At 43.6% G+C, this 13614-nt stretch overlaps 1 long non-coding RNA gene across 2 annotated transcripts in view; it reads left to right on the forward strand.

Annotated features, from left to right (window-relative positions):
- Positions 1 to 13614, forward strand: part of LOC149918670 (uncharacterized) — a 32494-nt gene that overhangs the window by 13723 nt on the left and 5157 nt on the right. Inside the window, exons 2-3 of one of the 2 annotated variants that reach the window (XR_016465259.1) lie at positions 7417 to 7533; positions 13497 to 13593. This is a non-coding gene — a long non-coding RNA (uncharacterized LOC149918670). The remainder of the gene's footprint in view (positions 1 to 7416; positions 7534 to 13496; positions 13594 to 13614) is intronic. The other variant, XR_016465258.1, reaches the window with a different exon arrangement.

Raw genomic sequence — 13614 nt, forward strand, 5'->3', positions numbered from 1 at the left:
TTTACTTTCATTATAGTTTTCCTTAGAAATATACAGTAGATCATCATCTTCAGCAAGGAAGACATTACTCAAGCTATTTATCTTTGGTGTTCGGAGCTCATGCATTTCAGAAATTCCCTCTGTTGGGCTTTTAACACATTTATCTACATGATGATCCATTGTAAACGGTTCCTATTTTAAGTTTGTTTCTCTTTCTGAATGCCAAGCTTAAAGAGAAAACTCTCCAGAGCATTTGCCAAAATTCATTGTTGTTACAACTTGGTGGGTTTTGCTATTTCCATTTAACACTGAATTGACTAAGAGAGTAAACTGGGCAAACCAGTGATAAAACCAGGAGTTGCAGCATGGTTTACAAGGATACATACATATAAATGAGTTAGGTACAAGGGAGTCTAGGCATAATCTGTCTGTGCTTGCAACTACATCCCTTGTACCTCAAAATCGTACCTGATCTGAAACTGTACAACACAGCAAAACAAAAATAATTTTAAAATATCAAAAGGTCCTATGGCTTTTGATGACTTTTTCATCACAGCTATCCTGCTCCTTGTATTTATGCAGATTCTTACTGACGTCCGGCATTGCATAGCCTGGTACAGCAAATTGTGGTACATTGGAGCAAGGATAGCAGTGCAGAAAATAAAATGTTAATGGTAATGATTAAAGTTTTCCTGGGATTCCCACTTGTGCTCTCATTATTACTGCTGCTATAATTCAGCTGCTGAACTCTTCGTGCTGTGATTGTTGATGCCTCTGCTATCAAAGTAGGTAGAATATTAAACTGAAGACAGCTTTTCTTGGATTGGGCAGTAGATCACTGTATGCATCTTCTCACACAAAATAAAGTTGGTGAGCTGTAGTGAGTAGCCAGAGACCAGAGGGCAGAACTTCTTCAGCCACATAGCTGCCAAAGCCAGACCGTCATGAAGCATGCTGGAGGCATCTCCATGGATTGTGTTCCAGACCCCATCCACACCTGGAGTTACTCTGCGCTTTTTGACTTCAAAAAATGCTCTGTGTGGCAGCTGCAATTGTAGATTGAGTTTTTTTCACAGCAAATATTCTGCTGGGGAATTAAATTGTTATGCAGCTATCACAGCAAAGCCTCGTTACAGCTTTTTGAGGCTTGTGTATGACACCATGGCTGTACATCTTTCAGTTCTGTAGCATAGGCAGGCACTGCAGAGAGGAATCTAGTAGCACTGTGGAACAGTTATTGAGGCTTACTGTTGCTACAGATCTCCTTTCCAGCATTCAGCCATGAAGATCTGCTCAATACAGACACATTAGTTCACACTACACCCTTTCAAAATACAATGTTTTAATCACGATTTAGTAATAAACAAAAGTCCCATTTGACAACATACAGTGGTATAGAGTTATGCTCCGAGAGAAAGCCCCTAAGAGGATATATGTGTAGACTTGGACCAAAGTACCTGAAGATGTGGTCTTCCCAGGCATTGTCAATATTTCTCAGGGGGTTTGTGTGTAGACAAGATCTATCTCTGTTGAGGTTGGTGGGAATGAGGTTTTTGAACCTCTCCAGATGAGGATATTTGTCAAACAGTGTATTCATAAAGCAGTTTTTGTTTGGAGAATGTGGCAAATTTCAAAGGACTTATTCACTATATTGAGTGAACTCCTTCTCCTATCCTTAGATGTTTGGAATCACACAGCGCACAAGGAATACCTTCTGTTGTTACAGCTCAGACAGAATATGTTATGGTGGATCTCCACCCACCCTGGCCAATGTCTGAAGGAGACTAATGCTGCTGGTAAAAAAGCTATGAAGAATTTTGTGCATGTGGTTTCTCTTTTTGATAATAAGGATGAATACAATGGAAAGTATCTTCTTTCTGAACTGATTTGTAGTATATGCATTGCTGTTTGAAGCAACAAAGAAGCTGCTGTAATACAAAAATGTCATTCCTCAAGTAAAATTTGTAGTTGCAGTTATTTGATCACATAAAAGAAGATGCTGAGGAACTGTAAAAGTCTCAAATATTTATTCATCAAAATGGTTGAATCCCATGCACACTTCCCCAGCCGTGCACATGTGCATGTTTCTTGTATGTCACTTAATATGTGCTGCACTTTATAGCAGGGTCTGAGTAATACGTCACTTTGATTTACTGTATGATTTCCTGACTATATAACAATCCAGAAATAAGTGCCTTTTTGTGGGTAGCAAAGATTTTGAGTGCAGTTCACCGCCTCCACCGCATCAGTTAGGTCTATTAATGATATTTTCAGAAGATTTCAGTATTAATGGTGTTTTCAGAAGAACTTCTAATCCACTATTGAAATTCTTTTAGTGCTGTATTTAGCCTTGGCAAATATTCCCCACGTGTCTTTGAGTGGCAGTCCATCTTCGGGTGTTTATATTTGCCATCTGGAGACGTCAGCTTTGTTCTGCAGAACTATGAAATGGTGTAAGTAAATCTCAAGAAGTTGTAAAGGACATTTTTAAAAGGTTTCCACACAAATATACCCATAAATAGCATCGAGAAATGAAAGTTTTAGTCACGTGTAATAGTACAAACATGTATTTTTTTGTAAGTTTTTTTATTATCTGATTTTTTTGGATCCTATGGCTACAGAGAGCCCTTAAAGAATTGTAACTAACATGCATCACAGAAATAATAAGCACTTGAGTTTTTAGCTTCCTAATTTTATGCATGTGATGGTACGTTCAGTGTGATCAGGTTCACAGTTCTTCCAGTGCTTCTGTACTGAGCAGACTTCGTGGTTTGCATGGATTTTACACACAACAACTTTTGTGGAAAAGACTTGAACAAAGGATGATCTACTCATAATATATAACAAATCCAGGATTCCTTGGACAGGCGGCTGTGATAATTATGCTTTATTCTTATTGCTGTTGCTCTTATTTTCGTACTTTCAAAAATTTGAGTGTAGAATCTGTACTTGGCTACAACTTAGATAGGCATAAGAAGTGATTAAATGTAAGCATGTAAAGGATGTAACCTCCAGTTATGCTGCAGTAGGTTTGTTCTGCCACCAGCTACTGCCGGATAACCACTAGTGTGAAGTTCAGGAGTGGGCAGGTAAAACTCTTCCAGCTGAACGTCATCATTTCCATAACGTGGAATATTTGGAACTATTGCCATGGTAAATAGAATGAGACGCAAGCAATGGTTATAAAAGACAGAACAATTAAAACTCAGTCCCTAGAAATGTATTAATGTTCTTTCTGGTTATTTACACAACTGAGATGGGCAGGGACTTCTACAGTACTCAGAAACGATACGCACTCATCTCTGTTTATACCACTGGGAAAGGCTCTGCCATCTGCTTTTCTCCATCTACTCTTTGCTCTTTGTAAGATGAGCTCGGCTCCAATGTCATATTAAGATTTATTGCTAACGATCTGCTTCAAGTTGTTTTCTGGTCACCAACAGCTTGTTTGGAATCCCTTTTCTCTTTGCTGTTGGCTGGTGCCACCGTGGGACTCTGGCGTGTCAGAGTTATTTTATACATCATTAGCTCAGCAGTGCAGGGGACGATTGCTTTCCCATAGAAAAGCAATTCTTTCTTGGAAGACACATGTAAATCTTGGCTGTTGAGATGGTGGCTTTTGTAAATTTCCTTGAAAGCTGAATACTCGGGATTTTATTCTTCACCGCCTCGCACCTCGTGCCATCATTTATAGCTCTGCCAAGTGCTTGTGGAACACTGCTGAACCAGGGGACAAGTGGCAGCCCGTGCTGTGTGTGCTCGCCTTTGAGACTGCTTGCTTTGCCATTTCTGTGCCTTCATACGTGAGTCTTGTTTACTTCTTCAGAGGTGATTCCAGCTTCATTTCCTTTAATGATCAAAAGTGGGCGGCACGGTGTAGCCCTGAAAAGGAGAGATCCCACAGCCTGCCTGTAGTGGGAGAGGAACTAGGGCAGAGGCCAGCTGGGCAGCGGCCAGGGCTGCGGCTGCTTCCCGGGCCGGGGCGCTCCGAGGTGAAATACAATCAGCCACGGTGGAAAACTAGAGGCTGTAAATAGAATAAAACAAATAAGTGCTTGGGGAAAAAAAAAAAGAAGAAGGAAAAGAAAAAAAAAGACTGCAAAATCTGGCCTCTTTCCAAACACTCTTCCTATTTTTTTTTTGACAGTCATCATTTCATTTTTACAGCAATGCATGGTCCTGTTCTCAACACTGCCTTCCCACAGGGTGACACAGGGGTAGGATCGACATGGATGTGACACAGATCCCAGACCAATACAAGCCCAATTTTCTGTCATATTCCTCCTTGTGATACACTTTGCTGTAACTCTCAGGTGTGGTTCTTGCATGAGTTTAACCAGATATGATCAGAACAGAGGTTCCCATTTCAGGTATTTCAGTGGCTACCTGCTGACATTGGCGTACCTTGGGTCTAAATTTCAGTGTGTAAGATCTGCCCTGTCCTTCAGATCCATGAGATCTCAGGACCCTCACCACTACCTTTATGTTTCTCCAAAGGTAGGGATTGTATTTTAGAATAATCTCTCCCAAGTCCTGTTTAGTTTTTGCTTTGCAAGTACCCAGGAAGCACAGCAGCGCGCACTTAGCAGGCAGCCTCAGCATGTAGGGAGCCAGCTCTGTTCTGATAGCAGCAGAGCTGTGAGCCTTCCCTCCACACTCCAATCACTTCAAAGCCTAGGTGGGCCCATGTACATGCCAATACTCATTAGCACAGTGCTCTATTAACCAAGCTGTCAGTCTGACTCAAAGCATTTTCCATTCAATTTTTATCAGCATGTCCCCATACGTGTCCACCTTTAATTTTTCCCAGATGAGCCCTGTCCATCATTATCAAGAACAGCACTTTCTGGAGTAGATTAGAAGAACATCAGTGATTCCTTTGTCTTCCATTATTTCCATTTTATTTTAATTAAAATGTGATTTATTTCATTCTTTATGCAGTGTAGCTATATCAATGAAACAATGTACGTCCCACCAGATAATGGAGAATGGGTCCCCCTGTTATTAATCTGTGTTATTTGTTAAATTCCAATAATTTTTCTTTATTTAATGGCTGCACAAATTACCTCCCAGGGAAGGCTGCAGAGTTGTTAAAGCTTATCTCTCTTGGGCCTAATTTTCTCTTGGTTTCTAGCTAGCCATTTGTACTCATGCAAAGTGTACATCAAATGCTAGGAGGAGTATAAATTTGAGATTTAGTAGTATTTTACCTGCATCTATGAAAGCCTACTGAGTCAAATGTTACTCCAGCACTACAGTACTTCTGGCTGAAGATTTCTTGCTGTGTTCTCACACTTCCAGGTGGACACCAGACCACAGGTCCTTGTCAAGTTGTAGCGGAGACTCAAAATCCTGTCATAAAATCACAGAATCATAGAATCAAATCTGCATTGAAAAAGACCTTCAAGGTCATCAAAACCAACCATTGACCTACAGAGTTCCATCATGAACCACATCCCTCAGTGCTACATCCACACATCCCTTAAATACTTCAGGGATGGGGACTCCACCCCTTATCTCCCTAGGTAGCCTGTTCCAGTGGTTGACCATCTTCCTCACAAACTCTGCCTGATGCCTGACATAAACCTTCACTGGCACAACTGGACACCAAGCTGGTAAGACCTAGAGCAGTACTTCCAAAAGCACTTTAGCAACATTTACTCGTCAGTGTAACAGCTGAGATTTCTAAGGGGGCAGATCGTCACTTAGTGGCATTGTCCAGGGAGTCACCATTCCCCTCAACTGGTGAGTTCCCACATGGATCTTTTTGTGATGCAGTCAGTTATCATTTCAGAGCTCCACTGGGATAAGCTCTCCAGGAGGTGCTAATTACAGGTATGCCTTGCTTTGACACATATCTGCCCCTACCAGTGCTGCTGCAGGCTGTTCCTTTGTTTTGTCTGCTTAGAAAAGTAACCAAGGAAAAAAAAAAACCAACGTGCTGACTGCTTGGAGCTGGGCCGGTTTCTCAATCACTCCCACAAAGAGCTCTGTTGATGCCCCTGACAAGGTGGTACATGAGAATTTGGGAAGTGAGGGTTTGTGAGAGACTAGATGGAGGAGGAGGGCAGGCAGCTCTGCAGCTTTGCTGCCCGTTTCCTTAGTGGTTGTTACAGTGCAGATCTGGAAATATATTCCAGTTGGAGCAGATTTACTGGGGGACTCCTGAGAGAATGGCTGTTTTGCAGGCAGCATGTAAGGGTGAATTACCATATAAAATGCATGGGAACTGTGGAATGAACTATCCAAATGTATGAGAGCCTCTGTTTATCCTTACAAGCACGCTCTAGATTATTCCTTCGTGAGAGACTGCAAGAAAGAGCCCAGAACAAAAGAAGAAAAAAAAAAAAAAACAGAGTCATTCATAATTCTTGTCAATTAGCCAGCGATGTAATATGTAAGAAAAAAAAACAAAGAGAATTTATGAAGGCCAGCAGCACATGGTAGTCATTTATGCTTAGCACTGGCCTGCACCTATTCCTATATGTAGAAGAATAGCAAATAATTAACATAGAACTGGTTAGTTATTACTTGGGCCTGGAGCCAAACCACGTTATAGCTGATTTACCGTAAGGGTTTATCTGCGCCAGCGCCGCTCTCTACCCGTGCTGGTGCCGGCTCCAGCTGCAGGAACAACTGCAGAAGCTCCAGTGGACCAGGCACGGGCATTTTACTGCCGGGTGGCAGCGCTGTGCATGGATGAGTGTTTTACAGCCTTTCCTTAGAAATGGCTTTAATATGCACACCAACAGTCAGCATATAAAAATCATTTCCATCGAGTGATTTCGGTATATGGGGAAGACAGATTACAAGGCTTGTTATTATGCTACTGTGATGGGCTCTAAAAAGGAAACATTTTTCCTAGCATGTTGTAAATATCTCTTCATGACATTGCAATCACAAGATGGGAAACCGTTGCAGATACGTATGAGGAAGTCAGCACCACAGGTACAAAATCTCTCCTTCTCTTTGGTCTTCCTAATGATGAGCTGCAAAAAAAGGAAAACCTATTTATGTCCAAATATTTTAGTCTTAAAGAAAAAAAAAGTTTGTTGTTTACTGTAGAAATTCATACTTTGTTTACAGTCTGTTCTGTGCTGTGAAGCATATGAAAACAGAGCCATCCCCTGCCTGGCAAGGCTCCTTGCTCACTGAGCTGCTTCAGGGCTGTGCTCTCAGAAGGACCCAAAATCAGGTTTGAATGATTGAACACTTGCCAGTGTCTCAGAGGACTCAGGGGTAGAGACAACATTTGGGAATGTAAACCTAAGTTTCTAGAAGTAAGCAAGGAGTTAAACAATAAGCCATATCAGGTAGCCTGTTTATTACCATATGGCTATTTCCACTCCTGTTCTCCATAAAGTTGTGCCAGCACTTTCATTTTAAACACTGTTTTTCATTAGTTTATATAACACAGCTGTAAATGTTTTTTTTCAGGCTGAAACTTGGCATCTAAAATCACAAGGGAGAAACTAGGAAGAAAGAAACCACCCCTGGCTAAGCTGCTTCTGGATGATATGAAAGTGAAGTTGCTGGGAGCTTTGCAGGGAACAGGTATGTCCAACTCAATAAAAGCTTTGGATTAAGAAGTGAAGGAGATACAAAGCAGCCTCAGCAGAAGTTCTCCACAAAGCAGTGATCCTGGGAGAGGCTGGCACACGTGTGCATCAAGTCTTGAACTGGAATGGTACTGCTCCATAAACAAAATACCAATACAATGATGCTAAAGGAACATAGTTAGTCATCGCGTGCTGGACTTCTGCTCTCTGGTGTTTACATTGTAAATGCGGATTGCCTTTATCAAGCATGGGGAGACCCATGGATGTGAATGCATGCCCTTGTGTAAGTAACGGAGATTAAGGGCCTAATCACCTAGGCTAGAGAGATACAGGACAGCTGAGCAATCTCACAGCCTGCTGGAAAACTTTCCTCGTTTTTTGGCTAGGTTAGTTTTCTGCCAGATTAGTGAGCTCAAGCACCTCAGCAAGGTATCCAACAAATATGAGAGCCATCACAAGCAGAATGATCATTTCCTAACACAGGTATCACACAACTACACAAAGTGTTTGTCTGGTGCAGCTCAGGAGGCTGTGGGTAGGCGCCAGTGACTGGCAGCTGGGAATGGAGGACAAAGAATCGTAGAATCATTGAATCATAGAATGGCTTGGGTTGGAAGAGACCTCAAGGATCATCAAGTTCCAACATCCCTGCTGCAGGCAGGGTTGCCAGCTGCTAGATCAAGTACAAGATCAGGTTGCTCTTGGTCCCATCCAATCTGGCCTTGAACACCTTTGGGAACGGGGCACCCACAACCTCTCTAGACAACCTGTTCCAGCACCTCACCACACTCTCAGTAAAAAACTTCCCTCTGACATCTAATCTAAAGCTTTCCTCCATTAGTTTAAAACCATTCCCCCTTGTGCTATCATTATCTATCCATGTATAACATTGATTTCCCTCATGTTTCTAAACCTCCTTTTAATACTGGAATGCCACAATGGCATCTCCCTGCAGCTTTATCTTTTCCAGGCTGAATAAGCCGAGTTCCTTCAGCCTATTTCCACATGAGAGGTGCTCCAGCCCTTGGATCATGTTCATGGCTTTCCTCTGGACCCTCTCCAGAAGAATCATACCTTTCCTGTGTGGAGGACACCAGACCTGGACACAGTACTTCAGCAAGGAGTACTGTGGGGCAGAGTAGAGAAAATAATCCCCTCCCTGTCCCTGCTGGCTACCGCTCTTATGATGCAGCCCAGGTTACCGTTGGCCTTCCAGGCTGCAAGAGCACACTGCTGGCTCATGTTAAGTTTTTCATCTACCAGGACCCCTCAGTCCTTCTCAGCAGGGCTACTCTTAAGGAGTTCTTCTGCCAGTCTGTATACATATCTGCGATTGCTTCGACCCAAGTGCAAAATGTTGCACTTTGCTTTCTTGAATCTCATTATGTTCACATGGGCCCACCTTTTGAGTTTGTCAAGGTTCCCTGGATGGTATCTCATCCTTTTGCCATATCATCTGCACCATTCATCTTGGTGTCATCTGTATACTTGCTGAGGGTGCACTCAATCTCATTACCTATGTTGTTGATAAAGATGTTGAAGAGTATCAGTCCCAGGACGGACCCAAGAGAGGCACCACTTGTCAACAGCCTCTACCTGGATGTAGAGCTGTTGACCACATAGGCTATAAAGCTGCTGTGCAACCACTGGAATCAATGTGAGAGCATCTGTAGAAACAAGGGTGGCTTTACAGAAACAGCTTCATGCCGGTACCCCCCTAAAAGCCAAGACAACTGGGTCAGGATATCCATTAAAAACTCGCTCGCATTCAGTCAACATGGAGAACAGCTCCTAAAACCACTGAAGTTGCTCCAACACCTGGGAATTCACATAACAGGCCCTTCAGGCATGTAGCTCCTGTTTTTGGCATCATTATTAAGAACTCACTTATGTTTGGTTTGTTTTGGATCTGGGTGCCAAATATCCACTATAAGTATCAAAGTTTTGCCCAGAAACTCCGTAAGTGTAGTGATACCAAATGATAATTCCCGCTCTGAGGGTGTTTGGCTCTTTGAAAAGAGATCTCAGCACCCCTAGGAAAAATCAAAGGAGACAACTTGATGGCACTTGATGGGAGGAAATTTCTGAGTTCTTACACCTAACCTCAGAGAAAAGCTGCAGTGTGTGTAGAACCCATTGGTGTGTATGAGGTTAGCACCGTTGCCTGGCAAGTGGCTGGAGTAGGTGGCCAATATTTCATCTATGAGTCAATGAAGTTACATAATTCGAAGAACAGCTGTGCTGTGAATGCTACCTGCTATAAACAAACTGCACTATCATGTATTTACTAGGGAGGGTAAACTCGCTTAGCTAAAATAAGAACAGGAAAAAACCTGTGTCCTGCAGCCTTACCCTGTGTAATCTCCAGCACAACCTGTCCTGGCTGAAAAGAATTAGCATTTTTTCTTGAAGTCTTAATTTCTTAATTGGAAATAAATAAATAAACCAACAGTCTATGAGAGAAACAAGTTTTTATGCAGCATTTCAGCCAAACTTCCCAAGCTGAGCAGAGCAATAAATGTCAGGGACCAGCTGCTTCCTTTCGTACATAAGTCCATGTGGAGACTGTGTGTCCCCTACAGATCTCTCTTTGGGGACTGCTGGCTGAGAGCATTATTTACAAAAGAAATAAAGGATGTTAGCAAACAGAGGTGGGCTTCATATTCCCTTCTCATTTTCCCCTTGCCAACCCAGCTACTGCTCTGGTTGCCTTCAGGGGACTTGTAAAACCGCTCATCCCATGGCCATTGGGTTCCACTGCTCTCTGGAATCACGTTCTGCGTCCCTGTGCTGTGTGGGAAGAAATAGGAGCCAAGTGCTTAGAGACCAGCACACGCACTCAGCAGGCTCTGGTTGTCCCCTCACCCCATCTGAAGGGACACGCGATGTGTCCTGTGGCACGTCACCATTCTTGCACGTGGTGTGAGGATATGAGGGCCTCATCCCCTCTGGAGAATTCTCTGAGTTCCTCAGTGCTATGTAAGTGGGAGATTATTAGAGAGAATTGCTTACACAGTGCACAGCCCCAGACATCCTGAGATTACAGTGCTTTCTGTGTTATTTTGACAATTACCTCGCATTTTTATTGCAGAAGCAATCAGATGTGCTAGAAATTGTATTTTCTGGTTGGGAAATACAGTCTCTCTCACTAGGGGACACTTTTAAAAGAGAAAGAAGGTGGATGCTGGGGGAAAGGAAACCTCTGTCTGTCTCTTAGACATAGAGGGAAGGAATGACAGGAGCTTCTGCACGTGCTTGGAGCACACATAAAGAAATACGTGGGCAGGAGAACTGTTAATACCAGCTTTCCTGCTTGTAGTGTTTTGGTTAGAAATCCAATTCTGGAATCAGGGAAGACTTACCAGAGTAGAAGTGCTGGAAGGGAAGAGAGTTAATTGGGATAAGAAAGATGAGTTTGGTGGGAGAAAAAGAAAGAATGGAAAGAATGGAATGGAAAAGATATAGAATCATGGAATGGCTTGGGTTAGAAGGGACCTCAAAGATGATCCAGTTCTAAGCCCCAGAGATGGGTAGGATTGTCACCCACTAGATCAGGCTGCCCAGGGACCCATCCAACCTGGATTTGAACACCTCCAGGGATGGAGATATAGAAGGAAACAGTGATGTGGGGAGATGACAAGGTGCAGAGTTAGGAGTAGAGGAGCACAAAGCAGCAACAGCAGTCTGGTAGTTTACAAAAAGAGCGAAAAATAGCCAAGGTTTTAAACCTGTATGAAGATTGGACTTAAGAGCTCTAGAGGTGTCAGAAGGAGCTGATGAGCACACAGCAAGGCACAGACTGGCCAGAGTGGGACAGGTCAGGATGTGGCCAACCCTTCCCAAGCTGTGTCCCCATCAGTACCATTTCACCAGGGCTGTTCTTTGAGTGATTGCTCATAGGGCTGTTTGTCTCAATCTGTCAGTCCTTCACACTGCTGTTCAGAAAAGTGCAGAATAAGGATTCAAATCCATTAGCAGTCATCCTTCATTTCAGTGAAGGAAAACCAAATATGGGGACGTGTTTGGGATTTTAGACGAGTTGATGCCAGGGTTGGTATTTCTCAGGTGTAATCTTCTTTACAAATGAGCCTTTCAAAGTCATGCCTCCCTGAATGTTGCGAGAAATCCACACCTGCTTTCCCCTAAAACACCATTCCTGAACTTGTAGTTTCTTCCTTACTCGCACCAGAGAAGTGACTTCTTCGCTCTTTTTTTTTTTTTTTTTTTTTTTTTTTCTGCTTTCTTTCTGTTTCACATGCACCTGTAGTCAAATCCAGGAAGGCTCTGGGCTACCCTTATCAGTGCCTCCTACACCCAACACCCTACAACCCCCCCACCGCTCCTTCAGCTGTGCTACTGCCGCTGCTGCGGTGCCAGACGGTGAGCGGGATCAGTAAAACTGATGCAGGTTTGAAGTAATGCCGTAAAACTGGGAGGAGAAGGGAGGGAGAGGCAGGGTTATTTTTAACTTGGATCAATTCCCTTAACCTCTTTGTGCTGCAACCTTGCAGCCACTCGCATCTGCTCACAGTGCAGGCAGAGACAAGCCGGTGGCTTGGGAGCGTGTGCTGCTGGACCATTCCTTGTCAGCACAGCCAGTGTCCCATAACATGGTCCCTGCTCTGCTCAGCCCTTGCTTTCTATTGCTGTCACCTCAAAAATGCACACTTCATTGCTCCTTCCACAGAGCTGGACTCATTGCTCAGATGGGTCTTTACAGGGTCTTTACCCTGGGTTCTGTGACATCGGGAGGTTTTGGTAGGGCCCAGCTGCTGGAATCAAACCATCACATATGAACACATTTTCTTTTTCCTTCCTTTCCATCTTGTAGCAGGAAAACGAGGGAAGCCCGACAGCATGACACAAAGGCTCAAGCATTTGATGGGCCATAAAAAAACACTTCCAAAATACACATTTTGTAAAATCTCATTATTTTCTGAGGGTTGATTCATGACGATTGAATCGCCAGGACCGGCAATATTCGTATAATGCAGAAGAGCAATAAACATTACAGAAGTAAAAAAGCACAGCTCTTCTATATCACACGCCAGCTGCAGCGACACTACGCCTCAGCTAGATTTATTGTGGCATCCTCAAGCAGAGCGAGTGGCGAAGTGCTGCCATTACTTCTGATTATGAACGGATCGGGTAAGAGCATCATGGCTATAAACACCCCATTACATCAGGGGCCACACAGTCCAACAGCTATCACAGTAATAACGTGCTTTTCTTCTGTTTTTAAAATAGAACTCTCAGGAAGAAAAGAAATAGCATTCTGGTCTGACACCTGAGAGGAAATGGGGAAGGAAATAACTGTAATTGGCACAGCTAATAGAGGGCTATGATGTTACCCTCTGGGAAGCCAGGAGGAACTGTCCTGCACTTCAGACCAGAATTAGACTGACATCTTAAACATGAATCTGAGTTAATCCTTATAAAAGTTAAAACAGAAAGGGAGCACCTGGTCCCCATCCTACTAGAGGAGGGCCAGCTAACTGCTGACCTGCTCCATCCCCAGCCACCCTCGTTCTCTGCTTAGGATGGACAAGGATGGAGCAAGCTGCACTTTGGTACCTCTGCTAAGTGTAATGGTTCCTGGAGGCTGCAGCTCAGAGGGCTCATCCCTACACAGCTGCTCCCACTGCCCTGGGAAGCTCAGCTGCTCCTCTGCACACCCCAGGGGAGTGCCCAAGTTCCATGGCTGGAGGGGAAAGGGTGCTTGATGTCATCTTGTGATTCATTTTCTTTTGATAGCAGAAGTCAAGATTCAGCCAGAAGGAGCACAGAGACTTTAGGTATCACTGATGGATCTCAGAGTGGTTTTGGAGGTAGACAGTTTTACACTCCATGCAGACACTACACTGATAGCACTGGTGACTGATTTCCTGAAAATCACTTAGCAAATGACAGATCTGGAAAAAAATGTCAACTTCCAGTGACCCACTCACTTCATTACAGTAGAGAGGTCCTCCAGCTGAAGGAGAATGTGTCTGCAGAGGCCGACCTTAGCTCAATGCCTGCAACTGCGATCCCCTGACCAAGAGGCAGATTTGAGGTGAGCCCGTCTTGTTTCCAT

The sequence above is a fragment of the Phasianus colchicus genome, chromosome 3 (assembly GCF_987193195.1).
Source record: "Phasianus colchicus chromosome 3, bPhaCol1.hap1.1, whole genome shotgun sequence".
Taxonomy (NCBI): Eukaryota; Metazoa; Chordata; class Aves; order Galliformes; family Phasianidae; genus Phasianus; species Phasianus colchicus.